Source organism: Symphalangus syndactylus, chromosome 2 (genome assembly GCF_028878055.3).
Source record: "Symphalangus syndactylus isolate Jambi chromosome 2, NHGRI_mSymSyn1-v2.1_pri, whole genome shotgun sequence".
In the NCBI taxonomy this organism is placed as follows: Eukaryota; Metazoa; Chordata; class Mammalia; order Primates; family Hylobatidae; genus Symphalangus; species Symphalangus syndactylus.
The window spans coordinates 86452014-86475077 of record NC_072424.2 but is presented as its reverse complement, the minus strand read 5'-3'; the positions used below and the strand labels follow the sequence as shown (position 1 = coordinate 86475077).

Below are 23064 nucleotides of genomic sequence, written 5' to 3'. Positions count from 1 at the left end.
CAAACTGCTGGACTCAAGAGATCCTCCCACCTCGGCCTCCCAAAGTGCTAGGATTATAGGCATGAGCCACCACGCTGGCCAACTCCTCATTTTTTAAAGCTGTCTCAAAGGTTAAAAAAAATCCATCCTAATTCAAAAAGACACATATCTGCATGACCCTCTTTGAGAATAAAATGACATGTTAAATGGCAGTTTTCATATCTAGGGGGAAGGGAGATGATTTCATGTCCAAGAGATGCTGGGAATAGATAAGCTCACCGATAGTAGTTTTCCCCAAATTCCTGGCCTTTCTGAAATTATATTGCCCATATTGAAAGGCCCAAATTCCTGGCCTTTCTGTAATTATATTGCCCATATTAAAGTTCACACTTGGAATTTACTACCACACTCCTCTGTCCCCTGCACTTTGCAACAAACTTCCCCGGCTCTCTAAGGGTAATTAATCACCTGGTGGAGGGCTATTTTATTTTCACATGGTCCCCTCCTCCACTAGTATAGAGGCACAACATCTACCTTTTCTTAACTACTTCTGTGAATTAAGAACTGATGAGAATTTTTACCTAACCTTTCTATGACTCCATCTCATCCTGCCAGATTTTACACCTTACCATGTAACTCTTGCAGACATAAGAAGTGTAGAGCAGGATTTGCCAGGTTGATTAGAGAAGTAGGCAAGTCTCCCATTCAGAAGAATTCAAATAATTAATATAGACACTTGCCTGTCAAGTGTGGGCTGAGCATAGTAACTTCCTTAGAAAGACTACAGTATGAAAAGGAGGGAAAAGAGCAACTTTAGAGTGGAGAAACTGACAAACACTATTTCAGTCCGGTGATCGGGGTCAATATCTACAAGGATAAGATGAGCTGATAATATGTACCCTTGATATGACATGATGAGAATGGCACCTTCTGTGGTCTGCCTTCCAAAGCCCATAACCTCAGTCTAAGCATGAGAAAGACATCAGACACATTTCAATTAAGGGACATTTACAAAATGCCTATTCAGTACTTCTCAAAACGGTCACAGCTGAGAACAGCCTAAGGAGATATGATGGCTAAAGGTAATATGGTATGCTGGATGGAATCCTGGAACAAAAAAAGAACATTAAGTAAAAATGAAAGAAATCTGAAGAAAGTACGAACTTAAGTTAATAATAATATATCCATATTGATTTATCAGTTGTGACAAATGTCACATACTATAAGATGTTAACCACAGGGGAAACTTGATATTGGGTGTATGGGAACTCTCTACTATGTCTGCAACTTTTCTGTAAATTTAAAAGTATCCTAAAATAAAATATTTACTTAAAAAGTAGGGCAAAATACCCTCAAAACTCTAGTGACTGCACCCATCTTGCAAGAATTCTCCTCCTGGCTTGGCAGATACACCCAGTTGACAGTGATGACCCAGATTCAGTCCTATCTCTGCCACTGACCAACCATGTGACCCTGAACAAATCTAATTTGTCTGCAACAACTGCAGTTCCCCACCTTCATTATGGCTATAATCATATCCAAGCCATCTCTGTACAGGCATGACGTAAGGATGACAAAAATATATTTCAGAAGCCAGGCATGCTATGAAGTCAGGGTGTTCTTACTGCTATTATAAAACACAGAGTCCATGGTGAAAGGAGTTCATGGCCTGCAGCAGGCTCATTCTAATCTGTAAAATGCCTCATGTGCAGTAAAAGGGAGGAGCTGATGGATCTGTATGCTCCACATCCGGAACAGTACCTGCAGGCCAGATGAGTTTTTATTTGCAAGTTAAAGACAAAAGATATTGTCTGATGCTACTGTCCATATATGCAATATGGACAATCCTAAAAGTTATATATACATATATATATTTGTTTAAATTGGCAATCACCAACTGTATTTATGTAGAAGATACAAATACATGTTTCTACCAGAATGTTCCCCCCACCGCCCGAGACAGAGTCTCACTCTGTCACCCAGGCTGGAGTGCAATGGCTTGATCTCAGCTCACTGCAATCTCCGCCTCCAGGGTTCAAGTGATTCTCCCACCTCAGCCTCCCGAGTAGCTGGGATTACAGGTGCGTGCCACCACACCCGGCTAATTTTTGTATTTTTGTATTTTTTAATTTTTATTTGAGATGGAGTCTCACTCTGTCGCCCAGGCTGGAGTGCAGTGGCGCAATCTCGGCTCACTGTAAGCTCCGCCTCCCAGGTTCACGCCATTCTCCTGGCTCAGCCTCCCGGACTACAGGCGCCTGCCACCATGCCCAGCTAATTTTTTGTATTTTTAGTAGAGACAGGGTTTCTACTTGTTGCAAAGTGCAGGGGACAGAGGAGTGTGGTAGTAACCCTGTCTCTACATCGTGTTAGCCAGGATGGTCTCCATCTCCTGACCTTGTGACCCGCCTGCCTCTGCCTCCCAAAGTGCTGGGATTACAGGCGTGAGCCACCACGCCCGGCCTAATTCTTGTATTTTAACTAGAGACAGGGTTTCACTATGTTGGCCAGGCTGATCTCAAACTCCTGACCTCAAGTGATCTGCCCGCCTTGGCCTCCCCAAGTGCTGGGATTACAGGCATGAGCCACCACGCCCAGCCCAGAATGTTTTAAAAACACAGAATGTCAGCAGGATTTTACCATAAGTAAATAATCCAAAATACTCTGCTTCACATGTAGGAAGGGCCTGTAGTTTAGGATAGGCAATAAGCATTAGCAATCATGGGTCATAAGCTGGCATTTCTACAACTGCATTTGAGAGAAGAACATAAGCAACATGCTGAGTATCTGATAAAGTAAATGTTGCCCAGGAGACTATATATCCTGATTCCTTTTACTTTTATGGTTTTTAAAAAGAATAATGGCATCTCTAATAATGGTTCAGATTGTACACTTCTTTAAAAAGTAAAACAATTTCTCTATGCAATAGGTATGAAGCATGCTCTCAACATGTACTCTGCAGGGTTCAGAAAGCAGGCAAGTACAGGTGGATCTACAATTCAGGTCACTAGATACATTAAATAAAAACAAACTCAAGCTTCTAAGTGAAAAAACAGGGAGGTCCCGAGGCTATGTGGAAATGTGGACACCTACCCTAAGTACTCCCACTCTGTCCAGCCCCCTCTGCGTTAAGATTCTGGAAGGAGATCACACCAACACACAGAATTAACTAGAATGACCAATCAAGTATTCAGCTATCCCCCCTTTAAAAAGCATTTAGGGAACAATATTTTAAAATGTATTTTAGCTTCACCAATTCCAACCCAACTGAGAAAAAGTGTGAAACATCTTATAGAACTGCAAAATGCCCCACATAAATTTTCTGATGGCCATCTATCACTACAATTCTAATCTCCAACAACGTTATGCGTACAGTTTTATAAAATTAAAAGCTACACAGGGTTAAAATCTGGACACAGATATTAAGCTTCTATATGGGCATGTGGTAAAAAGGGGCTGGAACACCCACATCCAGGGCCATAACCACAGGGTGTTCGGGTGGGAAAGGACCATGGAGACTGCCCACCCACCCAGGTCCCCTAATCGCAAGGATGAAGAAATGAGAGCCCGCCAGATTACAGCACTGTCAGTTACTAAGCCAGAGTGTTTTAGATTCATTGTCTCTAATCCTCATTATAAACCTGCAAGAATTAGTATATCAGTGCCCTAATTTTATATACAAAGACCCAGGCTGAGAGATATTAAATAACTTAACGAAAGGTCCCACAGCTAGTGTTCACACGAGCCAAAACTGACACTGGGTTTCCTAAACTCCAATCCACTGCTTTTTCTACAACCTTTCATATAGGCCTCTTACCAAATTATGCAGAAGTCACCATTTAATCTACTCGGGCTAACAGTTAAACAGATTATCTAAAGAATCATTTAACATTCAAGAAAGAAGAGGAATATAAAAGCACAATCTTATTATTTTAATTTGTTTATGAAACAGTTATGGGTATTTGGTGGGCCCTTCCTAAAAAAAAAATTTTTTTAAGATTTTTAAAAACAAAGTCTGAGCCAGGCACAGTGCCTGACGCCTATAATTCCAGTACTTTGGGACACTGAGGCGGACGGATTGCTTGAGCTTAGGAGCTTCATGACTAGCCTGGGCAACATGGCAAAACCCTGTCTCTACAAAAAATACAAAAATTAGCTAGGTGTGGTGGCATGTACCTGTAGTCACAGCTACTGGGGAGGCTGAGGTGGGAGGATCACTTGTGCCTGGGAGGCTGAGGCTGCAGTGAGCTGTGATTGCACCACTGCACTCCAGCCTGGGCGACAGAGCACGGCCCTATCTCAAAAAAAAAAAAAAAAAAAAAAAAACCCAAAAAACAAACAAACAAAAAGTCTTTCAGAAGAGGAAACCTCAAAGTATGAGCTTATTCTATAGGACTTACGTGTCTTTCTTTGGTGAAGTGGCCATGATTGCATTCATTCTGAAGAGGACAGTGGTTACCACACAAACCAATGTTGGCCAGGCACGGTGGCTCACACCTGTAATCCTAGCACTTTGGGAGGCCAGGGGGGAATGGATCACCTGAGGTCAGGAGTTTGAGACCAGGCTGGCCAACGTGGCGAAACCTCATCTCCACTGCACTCCAGCCTGGGTGACAGAGCGAGACTCCGTCTCAAAAAAAACACACAAAAAACCACAACCCTCCCACCCCCAATATTAACTACTCTTAGATTCTGAAACAAAGCCCAACTTATTAAATAGATGATTAGCTTCAATGGCCAATCTTTGCTTGACTAGAGGTTCTTAGTGGCATTCCCTGGAGCCTATTACCTACAGAAAGTTCAGACAGGTTTTTCCAGTTACATTACTAAGTCAACACAAACAAAAACTGTGCCACCATCATTCTCACAGTCCCCAATCTCAGCAGCCTTCTATTCATGCAGGGTGGCCAGCCTTCCATTGACAAAATCCATAATCTGAAGGTAGGGCATTGACAAAGGCCAACAAATATGGCTCATCTGTCCATTTCTAGTTCAAATGCCCAGTTACCCCTCAAAATCAGATGCCAGAAATACATTCTGTTTTCCTCACAGGTCATGATTCCAATTATAGTTAATCCTTGTTATATGCAGGGGACTGGTTCCAGGACCATCTGCATATAACTAAACCTGTGCATACTCCATTCCACAGTCAGCCCCGCAGAAGAAACTCACAGATAAGAGCCAACTCCCCCAGGCCCAGAGGGGGGTTTCACACCCCGGGAATGCTGTGTTTGGTTGAAAAAGAGCTCTGTGTAAGTGGACCTGTGCAATTCAAACCTACATTGTTCAAGGCTCAACTGTACTAACTTCTCTACTTAAATGTTGGTAAAGCAGGAAAGGTAAATAAATAGACACCAGATAAAACACCAGAACTCCAATGTTTCCCCACTTCTTCCCTGATATCTAACATTTTACATTAGTTTTGGGATTGGGAGCTGATGATAAAAAAGGAGTGGCTTGACAGAACGAGAATGATTTTTCTAATCACATCTAAATACATATTTTGCTATACCCTTTGAGGCAGGCCAATGGTAACTGGCTGAAGAACTAGGGATGTGCCTTCCTTAAGGCTAAGAGAGTAAGGTACATAATAACCAAGACACCTACTGCTAGAGCTCAGGCCATTGTCACAGTTACTCACTACAGAGGCTAAGACGCTACTGTGACCCCCAAACCCAAAATCATGTGATTTAAATTCAGTACTTAGAAATCAAGATTTTGATGAAATTACAAGAAACATCTCTAGGAAAAAACTTCAGCTTCAGGGACAAATGTACCAGCTTGTCCCCAACATGGGCCTAAAGGTTTAAAGAACCCTTAAAACACCTCTATCACAATATGTCTAAAGAGAGTGCAGTGGTAAGAATACTCTTCATTTCATTTTTATGTCCATCTTCTCTTCTACAAAACAATTTACACTGAAGGAAGCCCTGCGATGGGGCAGAAACCCATTAGGTATAGTTAATCAGTTACAGAACTGGCAATGAGTGGCATAACCCTTCCAGGAGGCAGGTGCAATAGGTGTGTGAAGGAAGCAGCATGATGGAATTCACATTTCACAGTCCTGCTGCCTAGAGATTCCTTTGTTTGGTCCACCTTGAAGAAATCAGCATAAAGATGACTGCACCTAGTAGAATCTGGCAATTATTTTTCTTGTTATAATGAAGACCGTTTTCTATTGCAAGATACAATTATTGCTAATACTAAAGTATCCATGATCTCTACATACATGCTAACTGGTTGTGAAGACCCATGGACCCCAAACAGATTAGATGAGGTGTGAGAGAGAAGCTTCCTGAAATGAAAAGTATTCCACCAATAATTTACGAAGAGGATAAATCCCACAGGCAGGATAAAAACATTCTTTGACTATCTCTTGGCTCTTCGGGAAGATTAAATAAAGCTCTGCATGCAAACTACTCAGTGAAGTGCCAAGTACAAAAGCAGCTCCCAACAACTGTTAGATCCCACACGGAAGCAGTGACATCATAAATGTTAACTTACTGTTTTCCGAGCATCATATACTTTAAGCCAAAAGGTTCCAGGGCGGCCCCTTCCAGGAAAGGATTTCAAACTTTTAAAAAGTATTTCAGAGGTGCCGTGCCAGTCAGAAATAACTGGTAATTTCTTAAATGTTGTACCCTACGTCCGCTTCAGCCCTTCCAAACCATGTTTACCTTGTGGAGACTGTCCACTCACGCAGACACCAGCTGCATGTGCTTCCCCTGGAACACAGAGAGGTTTTTGTCTGGAAGCAACATGTGGTATCAATTTATCTTTCTCAGCAACGGCAACAAGAAATCTGCTCACTTTAAAAATAAAAAGGGAGTTGTGTAATTTAACTCTTAAAAGCCCCTGCTTTTTTTTTTTTTTCTTTAAAGACAACCCCCTCCTCTTTTTTTTTTTTTTTTTTTTGAGGTGGGGTGGGGTGGGGTGGGAGGAGGACTGTCTAGAGCAGCAAAATGAGTTATGGTTAACTCCAAAGCCAGGCCCACTACTTCCCACCAGGCTGACTGCAGGTGTCTCCTGGTCCTTACAAGGAATTTCAGGGGAAAGCACTGGAAAGGACTGTCTTTCAATACAGTGCTCGCCCACTTTGTGTACAGGACCAGCATTTCAAGTGGGTCTCACTGCTTGACTTGTGGGCACTGACGATTCAGAATGAGGTTGCCAAATGCCTGAATTCTAACATACGCATCTGCTGAACCACAGATGACAAAGGTTTTGTGAACAGCCCAATGGAACCACAATTCATGGGGAGACCCAGAGGTCTGTGTGTCACAGGAGAGAGCACTGCAAACAGCTTCAGGAGCAGGCCCGGGTGGGCGCCTTCAGTGTATAATGACAGGATCTTTCAAAGGCAATTCTCTGGAAGAGGCCCTCAATTTCCCTTCAGTAGTAGTTCTTCACCCCGCCTATTAGAATCACCTGGGGAGACTTTAAACACTCACACCCCAGTCTCAGAGGTTTTGATTCAATAGATGGGGTAAGGCTTGGATACAGGTACATTTTTACAGCTCCCCAGATTATTCTAATGTGCAATTAGGGCCAAGAACCAATGGTCTTTCCCCCTTATATTTCCATTGACTGAGGATCTGATTCCAATCTAATGATTCCCAGTCTCCTTAGATCTGGTAACATAGCACAGTAATGTCCTTTAAGTCCAAGTTTCCACTATTGAGAAGATAAAGGTGAGAATTGGGTAAGAGATTAAAGTTGTGATTTTATGTGCAGAATAAGAGCTAGGGCAATTTTATTTTATTTTAGGTAACTGAGGTCCAGATCTGCTTTTCTTTTGAAAATCATGAGGTGAGGGGAAAGATCCTTGACCTTACCCTGCCTTGGGGACAGTCACCTCATTCTGCTCTGTGATGCTTCTCTACCCAGTATGCACAGGCATGGACAGAAAGAAGGCATGTGGACTTTCACAAAACCAGGAATTGACATAGCTGAAGAAGGAAGGAATGGAACTCTAACTGATCCTTGTAATTTCCTTAGATATTGCTAGAATCTAGTTTTTAGCTGCCTACTCCCTTCGGCTAGATTTTATCTACTTTGGGACTAGGATGTTGTTCAAAAGCAGGTACAGAAAGTATGACAGCATAAAAATGTATCTGAGATCAGAGAGAGTTATTATGTCATATATAATACCAGCTATAATGGCCAAAACCAAATCTTTCAGATTGAGAAGAAAACATAAACTTTCATGTAAAAGATTGCACAAACAACCTGATATGTAAATCTAGCTCCACTCTACTCTTGCCTAAAACTTAAAAGTTTAAACCATTAAGGGACTTAAAAAAAAAAAAAAAAAAGACGATGCTCTAAAGTAAACATTTTTGGGAACTTGGCTGAATAATTAAATTTCCAGTTAGAAACAAGATTTCCCGTTAAACTGCTGATGATAACCCTCTACCCACAGAGATGGCCTTTGGAAACTAACATTTAAGTTTTCATGCAGCAAGCAAGCGACAGGTTCTGGTCCCTCATAAGAAAGAATAAAATCATCATCTGGTGATCAGAATAATGAATCAATTTTCTATCCAAACAAAATGAGACATATGAGGCTTTCCCAAGGGGAGAAAGGGCTGGGTACGCAATTTATCCTGCCCTCAACTGAAAAAGAAATCCTAGATAGGAAGAAAGTTCTCTTAAATAGCATGAAAAAGACGACTACCATTATACTCCACACACAGTTCTGTTGAGTTTTCTACGGTGGATTTTATTTTCATATTAATTATTATTTTTTTCTTTTAGTAATCTTTTCAAGCTCTTCCACAGCTGTTTCTGCTCTTGGAGGGCAAGAGGGAACATTCCATTCCTCACAGCCAAACCTGCACTTCCGGCACACAGAGAACCCTGGCAGTCTTGCAACCTCTGCCCACACCCACTCCCTGCAGCATCCTGCCCCTCCCCACAAACTCTCCTATTTCCAGCCCCAGGTCCCTCTCCCCATAGACTGAGGAAGAAGCACCTAAAGGCGTGCAGTCAGCGAGATGACAGTCCCAGAAAGTAGGTTAAAGCTGCAGCATTTGGATGCCCCTGTTCTCTTTCTCCAAGCTTCTCCTGTGATGTTATTGAATCTGTTTCCCCTTTCCACAAGGTGCTCAGCAGACACATGCTACTGAAATTCTCTTTTAAGACCATGCTCAAATTAGCCACACAAAATGGTTGCCTCAAAGAGTTAACAGCCATGAAGTTATAAAAGCCATGAAGTGGAACAGAAATAGTTTTATTATTAATATTCACTTAGCTTAAACAAAATAAGGGTGCACCTTTTTCCAGTTTGAAAACTTACTGTGTGTGGAAATCGAATAAAAGGGCATAGGAAACATGCATCCAGAACTCAGGAGCACATCCAAGAGTTTAGCATCACTTTCATGACATATGACAAGCAATCAAGGAAGGAAGCTCAGTAAAAACAGCAATAACTGGGGAACATGGAGAGGGCCAGGAAACCCTCTTTCTATGAAACAGGCAGCCCCAACTTCACAGTCGCAGACCCTGAGGACCAAAGAGGCACAGGGCCACACCTGAATCCAGTCAGCTCCTAAGTGTCAACAGAGCAGAGACAGACTCACATCACCTGGCCTCGAGGTGTAACCCACCACTCAGAAAGAGAACATTAGTACCAACGTCTAGATCAGCACACTAACAGCAAAGATAAAATGCAGGGTGCATTCTGGCTCTTTAAACCAGATACCATGTTTTATTATAGCTTTAGCACCCGGCATAGGGCCTGGTACATAGTAGGGGGGTCAAAAAATAGTATTTGTTTAACCACTGAATTAATGGGAAGGGGGCAGGAGCCACAAAATAGACCTGAATTATACTTTAACATGAGATGTGATAAAACATGAGACCAAAAAATGTCCTACATGAGTGAAGATGGAAGTAAGCTTCCACTGCAAAATGTGAAGTAGCATCTAGGTTGTTCTCAGGTTGAAAAGTCTCATCACTGGTATTAACTTCAATTATACAGCCCAATTTCCAAAAACCTGAAGATATACACGAACAAGTAGGCTTTAAGGTCTCTAGAATAAGAGATGGAAAGAAGGGCAAACTGACAGGGTGTGTGCTACTCAGTGGAGCAAGGCCTTAGCAGGCAATTTCAGGTCCATCCAGGGTGAAGAGCCGGCTCTCCACCTGTCATGGAATGCCATGGGGCCCCCATTACTTGGTAATTCAGTTGGCTCAGAGTCCCCGGCACACTCAAAACCACAGATAACACATTCTGGTTCTAAAGTCTCCTCTACACAAGCACCTAGGTAACAAGAGAAATCCCAAATCAAGTCTACTTCACCTACAGTCTGAAGGAAATTCATGCATGTGGTGCCTACCAGGGCCAATGCTCTGTGCTTGACAAATCTGATCTCATTTTATTTTCACAACAAGCCTGTCAGGAGGAAACTGAAGTGCAGAAAGGTTAAGCAATTTGTCTAGTGGGTGGTGATGCTAGAAATCAAGCCTGAGGCTAACTTCAAAAGTGAAGCTCTCACCACTGCACTGTGTATTTCCTTCTGAAGTCACCAAACTGACCAAGGAGGGAGGCACCACTAACAAGTGACCAAGGAATAAGAAGCTTTAAAGACTACAAAATCTGTGTGATTCAATTAAATGTTCAGCATGTGGTCCCTAGGTTTATGAAAGGGATGGAAAATGTGGAAAAATGATAAGCCGTGAAGCAAGCCTTGTTGGAGCCAGATCTGCCCATCTGCTAAAACTAATTTTTTAGAAATGACACTTTTTCTCAGACAGACCTCAAAGGGACACTACTATCATGTCCTAACCTGAACTGGGATCACTATTTTGGGGAACGCCCAAATATTACTATAGCCATAAACTGAACTTCTACATATCCAGGCTTTCCTCGGTGGCACGTCTGGAGACTTCTGTGTTCTGGGAGAATTAGCCCGTGACAATGTCAAGCCACTATCACCTGGCTGTCCCTGGCAGGCCTATTCAGGCCCTAAAACAGCTGGCACCATGTTATGGATCCTCAAGCCAGAAACATCAAGCAAATGTCTGCTAGTGCCTGGCCCTTGCTATTATGAGGCTCAATCTGAAACAGGGACTCAGCCCTATACTATTTAAAACATGTAATTAGTTTATTATTGAGCCAGAAAAGATGAGCTTGCTCTAAAACTATGTGAATCTTAAAATATGATGCTTTTTGCCTACCAACTGACAACATGATCAGGATATTTCTGTTTAACCTCAATCAAAAACTCTGGTAGAAAACTGCTTTAAGGTTACATATATGCCTACTATTTTATTATTTGTCTTCTGGCATCAAAACCTGCAGAAACAAATTACTGACAATGCAAGCACACTACAGGGATGGATGTGGAGGTGCTGAGTGGGTGAGTTAAACAGCTTGAGAGTTTGACATCTGAAATCCAGGAAAACTGCTTTTCTGTTCTTAGTTTACAATCCCTTCCTTCACATGAAATTTACTGGCTTTAGCGTCACACATACAAACACAACTGTTTCTAGCTCTTCAGATGTTATGGCTCAGAAAAACCGTTCCTTTTTGTCTTGTTATTTCAAGAGCAACTGATTTCTTTTTGGTAGCCCTGAAATATATGCCAGTGTGTGGGCATAGTCACACAGCTACGCACAGGCCCACACCCTGGAAAGATTGGAAGGAGTGGAGACACATTTTTCAACTAGGAAAGGAAAAAGTTTGGGCTAGTATTTATAAAACAGACAAGTGTGCATGCATTTGGAAGCAGGCTATCTTCCAAGTGTCAATGTTAATTATCCTAATAGTCACTGTAAATCAAGGTGTTACCTGTGAAAGACACAGAGAAAGTAAGTAAATGCTACACAACAGAATACCTCATGTTGGCTACTGCAAACAAAACAATTGATGTATTTTTTCTGTATGGAAATAGTACAACGCAGTCAATTCTATAAAATGACTTGGGCTAATAGTATCTTCTGTCCCCTCCACACCTCACTGAAATTCAGCTCTAATGACGAGCCTCCTGAGGGACTGCCTTCTCTAACCTATACCTCCATCTGCATATTCAGTATTTCACCGTACTGGTTTTGCAAGATTTTTTTTTTCTTGTTCAAAACCACAGGATGCAAAAGTGGCTGATGACCAATATAATGATATTGTGAAATGCTGACCAAGTCAACCATTTATTCCACGACACTCCTGGGTGCTAATTACACACACAGATGAACATCAGAAAGTTCAAAAGTTCACAAAAAAAGATCAAATAAAGGACATTTCCAGTAACTAAAGAACTAGGCACTGATTGCATTTTTCGGAAAAAACATCCACTGAGCCACTCAGATACCCATGTATTCTAACTTAAAATCTAGGGTGTTCCCAAATATGTAAGTTAATTATTAGCACTACCCCTAAACTATGATGAATGAAGCAGATTGAATGCACATGTGATAAAATCATAGTTTTTCTAAAGGCCATAACAGAAATGCAGTATTTTATTGTACCAGGCTCTAATCTACTTCATGTACATGCTAGGTAAACTTGAAAGCACTTAAGAAACTGGAAATACAAGCATCAGTGGTGTAATATCTATCACCCAAAGGGCAGGAGAAATAGTATTAACTGGCAAGGATAGTCATATAAGACTATAAAAGCTGAACACACAGTAGAAATAGAAAATTCCTATAACTGGGTGCCTCAGGGGCTAAAAGAATGTAGGAAACAGTTCTTTTAGACCCTGCTTGTGGCTGGAGGAGGCTGGAGGAGACAGAAGAGTCTAAGAGGGAGGGGTCGGAATATGGTGGAGAGTTGGAGGGTGAGCCCACTCCTCAACCAGCACGTGTCCGTCTGCTCCAGGGCACACTGGTCCCACCATATTAGTCGTCAGTGACTCTAAGGGCATTCCTGAGGATGCAGGACCCCTGACCTTATAACTACCTCCTTGGTTAAGTCTGAGTTGGCAGGGTCAGCCCTTGGATTATCTCCCCAAACTTTCTGGAACCCTTTAACTTGGTCCTCCTGAAATTTCCAGCCCTTTCCCTTTAGTCAGGTTTTTCATTTGCTAGTAGGAACGGTGTGTGGGCTCATAATACGATCAGGTACTATGTCTTTCCCTAAGGATTAACAAATCATTAAATATATGGGGGCCATTGAGAGTAATCCCTTGACAAGGGAGGAAAAATATGAAGAAACAGATGTTTCTGAGCCATTTTCAGGTTCAAAGTAACACACAACGAATGTCAAGTAACACACAACTCTCTGAGGCATTAGTGGAATGTTAGCTGTTTCTCTAGACACAAGTTCATTGGATCCTTTCAAATAGCTATAACCTAAGGAGTTTTCTGAAGAAAGAGAGCTGAGTCCTGATATTAATTTGTGGATAGAAAGGGAAGTAGGGGCCAGGCACAGTGGCTCACACCTGTAATTCCGGCACTTTAGGAGGCAGAGGCAGACAAATGGCTTGAGCCTCGGAAGTGGAGGTTGCCCTGAGCCAAGACCATGTCACTGCATTCCAGCTTGGGCAACACAGTGAGACCATATCAAAAAAAAAAAAAAAAAAAAAGCTGAGTGTGGTGGTGAAGTAGGGGTATCAGCTACTTATAAGGTTAACAAATCAACATTTGGAGAACAATTTGCCAGGGGTTTCTTGTGTTACTGAATGTCTTTGCTTTGTCAAGCAAAGTACTGATGGGTCTTTGTTCTAGACTATCTTTCAAGGTAGGGCTATCTTTCATCTGCACAGTGAGCAGCCTTGAAAGGTAGTCATAGCGTCTCCCTCCAGAGCAAAGGGCAGACATACTTATTGCCTATTACAAATGACTTAGGATCCCTAAACTCAAGGTTCCTGCACAACCCACTACATGTGCAGCCATCAACCTATCTATGTCACCCCTGTGGGATTTGGGGGCAAGTAAGAACCAATGCAAAATAGACTATTGCTCATGCTGGCTGCTGTGCCGTGAGAGAATAACAGATCCCTTTGCCTCTGACCCAAGAGTTTGGCGTCTGGTAGGGGCAAATCTGAGACACTTGTAGTCCTTTTTTTTTTTTTTTTTTTTTTAAAGAGATAGATTCCCACTCTGTTACCCAGGCTGGAATGCACTGGAGTGCAGTGGCATAACCACAGTTTACTGCAGCCTTGAGCTCCTGGGCTCAAGTGATCCTCCTACCTCAGCTTCCTGAGAAGCTGAAACCACAGGTGTGCGCCACCACACTTGACTAATTATTTATTTATTTATTTATTTTTTTTTTTTAGAGATGGGGTCTCACTATGTTGTCCAGGCTGGTCTCAAACTCTGGGCCTCAAGCCAGCCTCCTACCTCAGCCTTCCAAAGTGCTGGGATTACAGGTGTGAGCCACTGTGCCTGGCCACTTTGCCATTCTTGACAGTCCACTGCTTTAGCTTGTGAACTATTTCCTTAACCATGAAAGATAAAATTGGGCAATGATCATCTCTAGCCATCTTTCTTCCCTTCTCCTATGTAAAATAAGAAGGAATACAAGATAACAGGATGAGAAACAAAAAGCAAGAGAGGCAGACATACATGGCTCCAGCACTCTGAATGCTCTGACCTGGCTCTGCCAACTACCCTTAAGGCTTTATGACAATAAGCCATTAATCAAAGGGAGCAGGGGTGAGAAGACCCCCCAGAGAGTCATTTTCAGTGTTTCATCTACATCAGTCACCATCTTTTTCAGCTGTTACTCAATGTTGCGGTTTGCTTGTGGGAAATAGAGCTAAGTGAGCAGCAGGTTTAGGTTTATTTCTTTTTACCTTCCTCTTCCACCAATACAAGAACAGACACCTTATGTCCATTCCTGCCCCCATCTCCCTGACAACTGGGCTGCCTCATCTCATGGCAGTCCTAACAGTACTGAGTTTCTGCAGGGTCCAGATTCCATTATGGAGCCCTGGGCCGGGAAACATTTCTCCTCAGTTCCTCGTCTTGTCTATGGACTGCACTCAATTTAACCTTGGCAGAGGTGCTTCCAGGTCTCTCCCCTTGCCACAGTGACTTTGCTGTTGTAAAGTGTCATGCATGTAGATACCTAGGATTCCCTCCTCTTTCCACTTAGCTCTCCCACATAAATTTTCTTGTTTCTTCTGACAGTGTTTAGCAGCTTTAGATCTCTATGAAGGAAAATGGACTAGGCATTGCCTGTGAACCAACAGCAAACACATGACGACATTTATAGACTTTCTCCAAGTTTCCAAAAAAAGAGTTAATTTTCTAGCTTATTAATGATGAGCCAGGCAGCTTTATCATGAAATACAGAAACTTCGTGACATTTCATTTGCCATAGTTTTGTAAGGAGGAAATTGGTATTTTCTTTTCCCTCTCCTTTCCTCTTAGATAACCTATTTCAATTTTGGCAAAAGGAGGGGGCATATTTACTATGGTGTTCACGTGCATCTACATGTCTAGTACCTCTGAAATGATACTGGATTGTTGCCACATGGCCAAATAATGTGCTCTTTGATAATTATCAATTAGGATGCTATAAAATGGGCCAGTAGTTCCACTCTGCTCATACTGTGTGGTGTTTTGGCCACCAAACACAAGCCTTCTTTGGTTTTTCCCTACATCAATCAGAAAATTCTGTTAATTTGCTGTGATGCTATTTGTGGACATGCATGGAAAAGAATGCAGGCATCCAGGAGTAAATTAGGGTCAACTCACTCCACTTAGGCAGCAGGACACCAGCACAGCACTCCAGCTACAATAAGCATTATACACGGACCCCAGTTTGGGCTGAGTGGCAAGGCCTGCAGAAATAAGGAACTATTAGCAACAACTTGCAAGTAATCAATTTTTAATGCTTCCAGTCTAGGTTAGCTGCCAAAGAATTTGGCCAAAGCCATCATTTTAAAAACACCAATTTAAGCTACAATGAGGTATTCTTACTATAGTAAACAGGTTTTAGTTTGTCTGTCTAAATCCATATATGAGGTTTAAAAACAGAAAAAAGTAAGGTTTAAAATTTAAATACTACTTGGACATTTTAAAACTCCTGTGGTGGCCGGGCGCGGTGGCTCACGCTTGTAATCCCAGCACTTTGGGAGGCCGAGGCGGGCGGATCACAAGGTCAGGAGATCGAGACCACGGTGAAACCCCGTCTCTACTAAAAAATACAAAAAATTAGCCGGGCGTGGTGGCGGGCGCCTGTAGTCCCAGCTACTCAGAGAGGCTGAGGCAGGAGAATGGCGTGAACCCGGGACGCGGAGCTTGCAGTGAGCCGAGATTGCGCCACTGCACTCCAGCCTGGGCGAAAGAGCAAGACTCCGTCTCAAAAAAAAAAAAAAAAAAAAAACTCCTGTGGTTTTCCTGTCCTTTTACCTGATAGCTCTCTTTTGTACAGTACTACGCTTAGTGATAATTATTAAAATTTTTATTGGGGGGGAGGTGCATAAGATATGGAGAAGTCACATCAGATCATAAGAAGGAAAGTGGGAAGAGTTAGATAGCAAAGAGAAGTCACATCAGATCATAAGAAGGAAAGTGGGAAGAGTTAGATAGCAAAAGAGATACATCTCTTTCTTTTATGTTGGAGATGCCTGGCATGTGGAACACTCAACACATTTTCTCGAAAGCATAAATGAATTCTCCCTTTATTTTCTCTTTTGAACTAAACCATGCTGAATAAGGTTAGCATCTGCAATAAAATGCAGGAGGAAAGAAGCAGACATTCTTCAAGCACTAAAGAAGTACACATTCTCTTTTCCCAGGTTTCCCATCTCCAAGGAAACCTACCTTTAGCATTGGAAGTCGCAGTAATAAACTATCAGACTTAAATTAGGTTATCTGCCTTAAACTTCAGAAGCATTTAGAAGTTTAAAATCTGAATAGAAAATTAAATTCTATTAGAAGTTATACTCATGCTTCAAGAAGACTACACAATTCAAATACAGCAGTAGAGGACATTTTGTTTTTAATTAAGATTTGGGAAAACAAAACTTGGATTGGTTGGTGAAAGTGTTAAAGTGGGTGCAAAGTTTTTGAAGGATTGTTTATCACTATCTATTGATACTGCACACAACCTTTGACTTAGTAGAACAGACTACTCCATTCCTCTCTTATTCATTACTCACACAATGCCAATTTTTAGCTGGGCCCAGACAAAAAGACTACATTCCTCAGCCTTCTTCGAAGTTAGATGTGGCCATGTGACTTAGCTTTGAAAACAGAATGACACGGAAGTGGAAGAGTTCCATGCAAGACTATTTAAAGGCAGCTGACTCAGGTGAGAGACAAGTCTCTTCATTCGTGCTGTTCTTCCTCTTTTTGGCCTCCATTTCGATGGACCATGAGGAGACCCTGAGGATGAAAGCCACTTGCTGACATGAGAGGGCAGAGAATAAGAGGAGACTGAGCATCAATCACTTCTTACAGTGGCCACACAAGCCCTAGACTTCTTTTACATGAGAATAATTCACAATTAAATGTTTTCCATTAGCCAAACCTAATCCTACCTGATAACCCAACAATTCTATTTTTAGGAATTAATTTTACTGACATGCCCTCCTGCATGTTATCTCTGTGTGTATACACACACTCTCTCTCAACTTTTGTATATGTTGGATTATTTAAAAATTATAAAATTCCAAGCATTAATAATGGTAATCAGAGGTTTCTGTTCATGTTAAGATAATGCAATAGAAACACCTAACAAGAAAGACCTTTATGTGCCTATATTCTATACCTACCTTGATGTATGTGTCATCAGGCACTTTCAAAGTGCTTTTCAGTGAATGACTTGTGTGTGTGCTGGGTGCTGTCATCTGTTAATGTTGCAGACTGGCAGGGCTAACAGTAATCCTCCTGGCCCTGAAGTTTTGGAAGTTCTCATGTGGAGGCCATTAAGGATAGGGACTTAATACATTTATAGCTAAGAGGCTATATTATGATGAGGCTATTGACATTTCTTGTTTTGGGTCAACCTGGATTTCAAGAAAAAAAAAAGCAATTCTGGAGATTCAAGACAAAAAAATGAATTAAGGGAAAGAAGGCTCGAAGAGAGGCTTACATATGGTCTTACCATTTACTGGGAATTAATTCAATGGTAACAATATATAGGGTTATTTCTACCAATCATGGGAATTTTGTCTGGGCCAATGCCTTAGCAACAATTTTCACAAAACTATCAGAAAATAACATCAACAGCCAGTGGGCACAGATTATCAACAATATACCAGGATATTGTAACTTGGTTAAGTTTATGCTTTTCTAACTTTGGAGTAACATGAAATGAACAGAAAGGCAGTCTCCACTCAAGCCCAGAGCACCAAATCTAAAAAATAAAAGTTATTTTTATTAACATTTAATATCATATAACATCAGGGCCGGAGTGGTGGCAGAAGAACTGGAGAGGCCACAGGTTGTCATTCAAATTGGTATTTGCTGAGGTCCTTCCATGTACCAGGCATACAAATGTGAGTGAATAGACAGACATGGTCCCTGGTCTCATTCAGAGATTTTATAATTTTGTGGAGTGAGAGGGAGGTAAGGGACAGATATTAATTAAAGCAAACAAATACATACATAATTACAAATTGTGAAAAGTGCTCTGAAGGAAAACAACAGGATACTATAAGAGAAAATAACAAGGTCAGCTGGGTGTACCTAAGACAGACTGGAAAGTCAGGAAAGACTTAAGACCTGGAGGAGGAGCAACTAAGTAATGAAAGCCACTGGGATGGGTTTACCTAGAGAGGATGGAGTGGACGGGCGTACCTAGAGGGAAATGGAGAAGAGAAAACCTGAGAGTTTCTCATGGGAGTCATGCAACATGAGGGCGGGTAGAGAACAGGGATCAGACAAAAGAAAGAACAGAAGCCACCAGACAGGAGGGGAGTGTGGCGATCGTGCCCAGGAGAGCTTAGTGCTTCAAGGAGAAAGGAGTCACCACTGAAAGATCCAGAAAGAGAGGAGAACAGAGTGTCCACGAGCTTTGGCGACAAAGAGGTTATCACTAGTTGCCTTGGCAACAGCAGTATCAAAGGAGTGGTAGGGACAGAAGCCAGGAAAGATGCCAGCAAGGGATCACTACTAATAATAAAAAAGCTAACATTTATTAAGTGCATATGATGTACTAAACACTGTTCCAAGTGTTTCATATGTACTATCTCTGTAAGTCTTCACAACAGTGGGGACAATATGGTCCCCATTTTACAGATGAGAAAACTGAAGCTTGCAGAAACCTGCCCAAGACCACATGGATGAGAACTCAAAGGTTTGCACCAGGGCCTAAGCATGATGCAGTGAGGGCCTCAGAGAGGGAGAGGGAAGAGGATCTGGAGCCTATAGCCAGGGACTGGCATTGTCCTGACCCTCAAGCCACATGATGGCCTTTTCCAGTGAGGGACATAAAATGGGGCAAGACAATCCTACAGGCTCTAGGAGTACACCGGGTAACAACAGCCACAGGAACAGTCCTTCCATCTTGCAAAAATACTTACTATCTTGGGCATGGTACATTCTAGAACATAGATTTTGATAAGTTCCCACTTGCTTCTCCACTATTCATTAATGACCCATGAAAATCATTCCATCCTAAAGATGATCTGAGGGGCAAACAAAGCTGAACTCTGCACTGAGGTCAGATCTTCACTCCTCTTTCTGCAGTTCAGCTCTGGACGATAGCACTGTTAATTAGTGGGCACCACTGCCATAGCTGGGGCAAGGGCAAGGTGAAGCAAAACACACGAATCATTCTTGCTATCTGTACTCTCCTCTTACATTCTGGTCAAAAAGGAAAAGTTGACCAAAGAGAAGAAGTTGTTGGGTTGCAACTGAACAGCCCTCTCATTCCATAACTAGGAACACAAACAAACAAAAATCAAAAACAAAATAGAAGAGCAGTTGTTGATTTCTGAGTGTTGCTCATCTTGTTTTCAAAACCTAGCAATCCCATTAACTTCACATCCACTTTGGAACACTTTTTAGGTACTTGAAGGAGTGAGCACTCCTCTCTGACGTGACCTCAAAGTTCAAAACAAGCAACATAAGTAACCTAAGGTACTTGACTAGTCTCCTCATCCTCATTCCCCAGGTCCTTTCCCGTCCCTTCTGCCTCCAGCCAGTTTTAATTTGCACTAAAGTCTGAAAAGGTCAAGCTGGGCATGGGCAAAGAACTAATTGTTTACACAGTAAAATTACAAGAATGAACTAAAAATGAAGTCACCCTCTGTAGAACAGCACTATTCAAAAACTGGGGTGAAATAAAATTCCTACTACAGTAAAGCCTTCCATATAGGTTACCAAAAGGTGGAGAAATGAGAGTTTAGAAGTCTATTTACATTTTATGATTCAGTCTCTTTGGATTTGGAAGTAAAGAGTAGCCCATAGAAATTCTTTAGCTAAGAAGCTTAAATGTACTTATCTGATCATGTGAAATACACATTATGTTCTGGATTCTTGCAAATGTGCTCAATCTGTATGCAAACACCAGAAACAAACAAGCTGCAACAACAAAAGCTGAAGTTGCATTAGTTGACAATGAATTAGCTTTACAGAACCACTAATTGGACTTTATGGAACCACTAACCGGACAGGGATCAGACTATCCTACCTGTGACTCTCCCAGCAACTGTCCAAAACAATGCAAGTTAAGAGTTAAAATGATAGTCTCAGTGATAGTATTAAAGTAATTTAGAGGGCACCTACTGCCATACACACATCATTCTAATTTTTCAAAATCTCCTGTCATTTGCTAGCCTTATTTAGATGAGAGCTGCTGAACTTTTTTTATTTTCAGTCTTTACCTTTTCCTTGAGTATCAAAGTATTACATGCTTATTCTAAAAATCTGGCAAGCGTGGAGAAGCAGAAAAACATTACGTAAGTGACCCTGTAAACTACAACCTTTATAGATTTTGCTACTTATTTTCTGTAGTTTCTTGTTTATATGGACATTATCCTGATCCACGCCACTCCCCCAATTTAATGTTATACTATCAGCAGTCCCCCTTGCCAAAAACTCTCTTAAGTATATTTCTTATAACTTCAGGACGGGCATGGTGGCTCAGACCTGTAACACCAGCACTCTGGGAGGCCAAGGATGGAGGATCACTTGAGCCCAGGAGTTTGATATCAGCCTTCGCAATATAGTAAGACCTCATTTCTACAAAAAAATTTTGAAAATTAGCCAAGCACGGTAATGCGTGCCTATAGTCCCAGCTATTTGGAGGGCTGAGATGGGAGGATTGCTTGAGCCTGGGAACTGGAGGTTGCAACAAGTTGAGATCGTGCCCCTGTACTCTAGCCTGGGCCACACAGTGAAACCCTGTCTCAAAAAAAAAAAAAAACAAAAACAACAACAACAACAACAACAAAAACCAAAAGCAAAAAACTTCAATGACCTGTCCTATTCACTGTTCACCTGGGTACTGCTCTCAAAATTTGAATTAATGCTTTGTGCTTCAAGTCTCATGCATTCTTGCATTCTTCTAAATTCTATGCACAACACAGAATATGCAGAATGATCTTCCAGTTAACTCATTTATATGGATTATATGGACAGGTCTTAATACAATGAGTAGCATTTGTATTCAAAGTACAGTCTATTTTAGCTAAAATGTTCTCCTTTACAAGCAAAATACAAGAGATTTTGACTGTACAATGTACTTTTTTCTGTATTTTTTTTGTGGCAATTCTAGCCCTCCACATACACCACAGGCTTGAGGATGTCTCTCATATACTCATATTTAAGGGGTGTTCACATATTCTGCAGTCCTCACATGCCATCCTGCTTGCTATGGGAGCAACCAAACCACCAGGGGAACATAAAGACATATTAAAAATGGAGTAAGGTGAATTATACCTTAAATATGTATCAAGTAGTCATCACGACTCTGTCTGGATAAGTTGCCTTATTATTCCGTAAGTTAAATATGCAAAAGAAAAATGCCACAGAGGAGTTGAGACAGAGCTTTACAATGGGAAGAGGCTTTAGAGTTTATCTGACCCAGTGGTTTTCAAACTGTTTATGGAGCCCTAGAGGTTCTTTAGGGCTCTGAGCAGGGAGAAGCTGACCAACTTATCAAAATTCAATGTGCCAAATTTACCAAATTGATTTCTTTCAAAAGCACTAGTAAGAATGTTTGGGTTCTGTACTGATGATGAAATATTTTAAATAAAATCAGTAACTTAAGTTTAAAGACATAGTAAGAAAATCAAAATTAGCTACAACAATCCCTTCATATTGAAATAATTGAGTTTCCAGCCAGTCAAGGTGGCTAACGCTTATAATCCCAGCACTTTGGGAGGCCAAGGTGGGCAGATCGCTTGAGGTCAGGAATTTGAGATCAGCCTGGCCAACATGGTGAAACCCTGTCTCTACTAAAAATATAAAAATTAGCCGGGCGTAGTGGGGTGCACCTGTAACCCCAGCTATTCAGGAGGCTGAGGCATGAGAATCAAACCTAGGAGGCACAGGATGCAGTGAGCCAAGATTGCACCATTGCACTCTAGCCTGGGCGACAGAGTGGGACTCTGTCTTAAGAAGACAAAAAAGAAAGAAATACTGAGTTTCCAAATCAGTAACTGGGAGCTCAATTCCTAGAATTGTGCCCAGCACATAGTAGAGCAAAATATATATTTGTTGAATGAACAAATGAATAGGATCCATTAACTTTTTAAGAAAACCGAACATAAAAGGGCAAGATCAAAGCAGTACAAAGTCAAGACGCCCAGAAGGCATTACTATAATAAGCTGTATGATTAATCACCCAAATTTTCTATCTATTAATTGTACATATGAAATTGTGAAGTATCAAAAACCTCAAATTGACTAAATGTCCTAAACAAGCTATAAAACAAATGCTAAAATGTTCACACAAATGAAAATGATGCATTAAAAAGCAATTTAAACATCAAGATACTGCACATGTATTTACATGAAAAGCTCACATCTTTGTTAATGATGATGTAGATCTTTGTGAATTTATTTAATACGAGTATGTGCTTAGTCAAAGTTTAGTTCATCAACTCTGATCCAAATTGTATACTGCTGTTAAAGCATTCAGTGACCTGACGTTAGTAAACTACATGGGGGATCACATGGCTAACGAGTAGGTGTGGGGATCCTCATTTCAATTCAGCCTGTATGTACTGTTGCCCTAAT

The 23064-nt window shown here is 41.4% G+C and overlaps 1 protein-coding gene across 3 annotated transcripts in view; it reads right to left on the bottom strand.

Moving 5' to 3' along the window:
• The window catches only part of FOXO3 (forkhead box O3), a 127441-nt gene that overhangs the window by 21424 nt on the left and 82953 nt on the right, over window positions 1–23064 (bottom strand). The window lies entirely within an intron of this gene.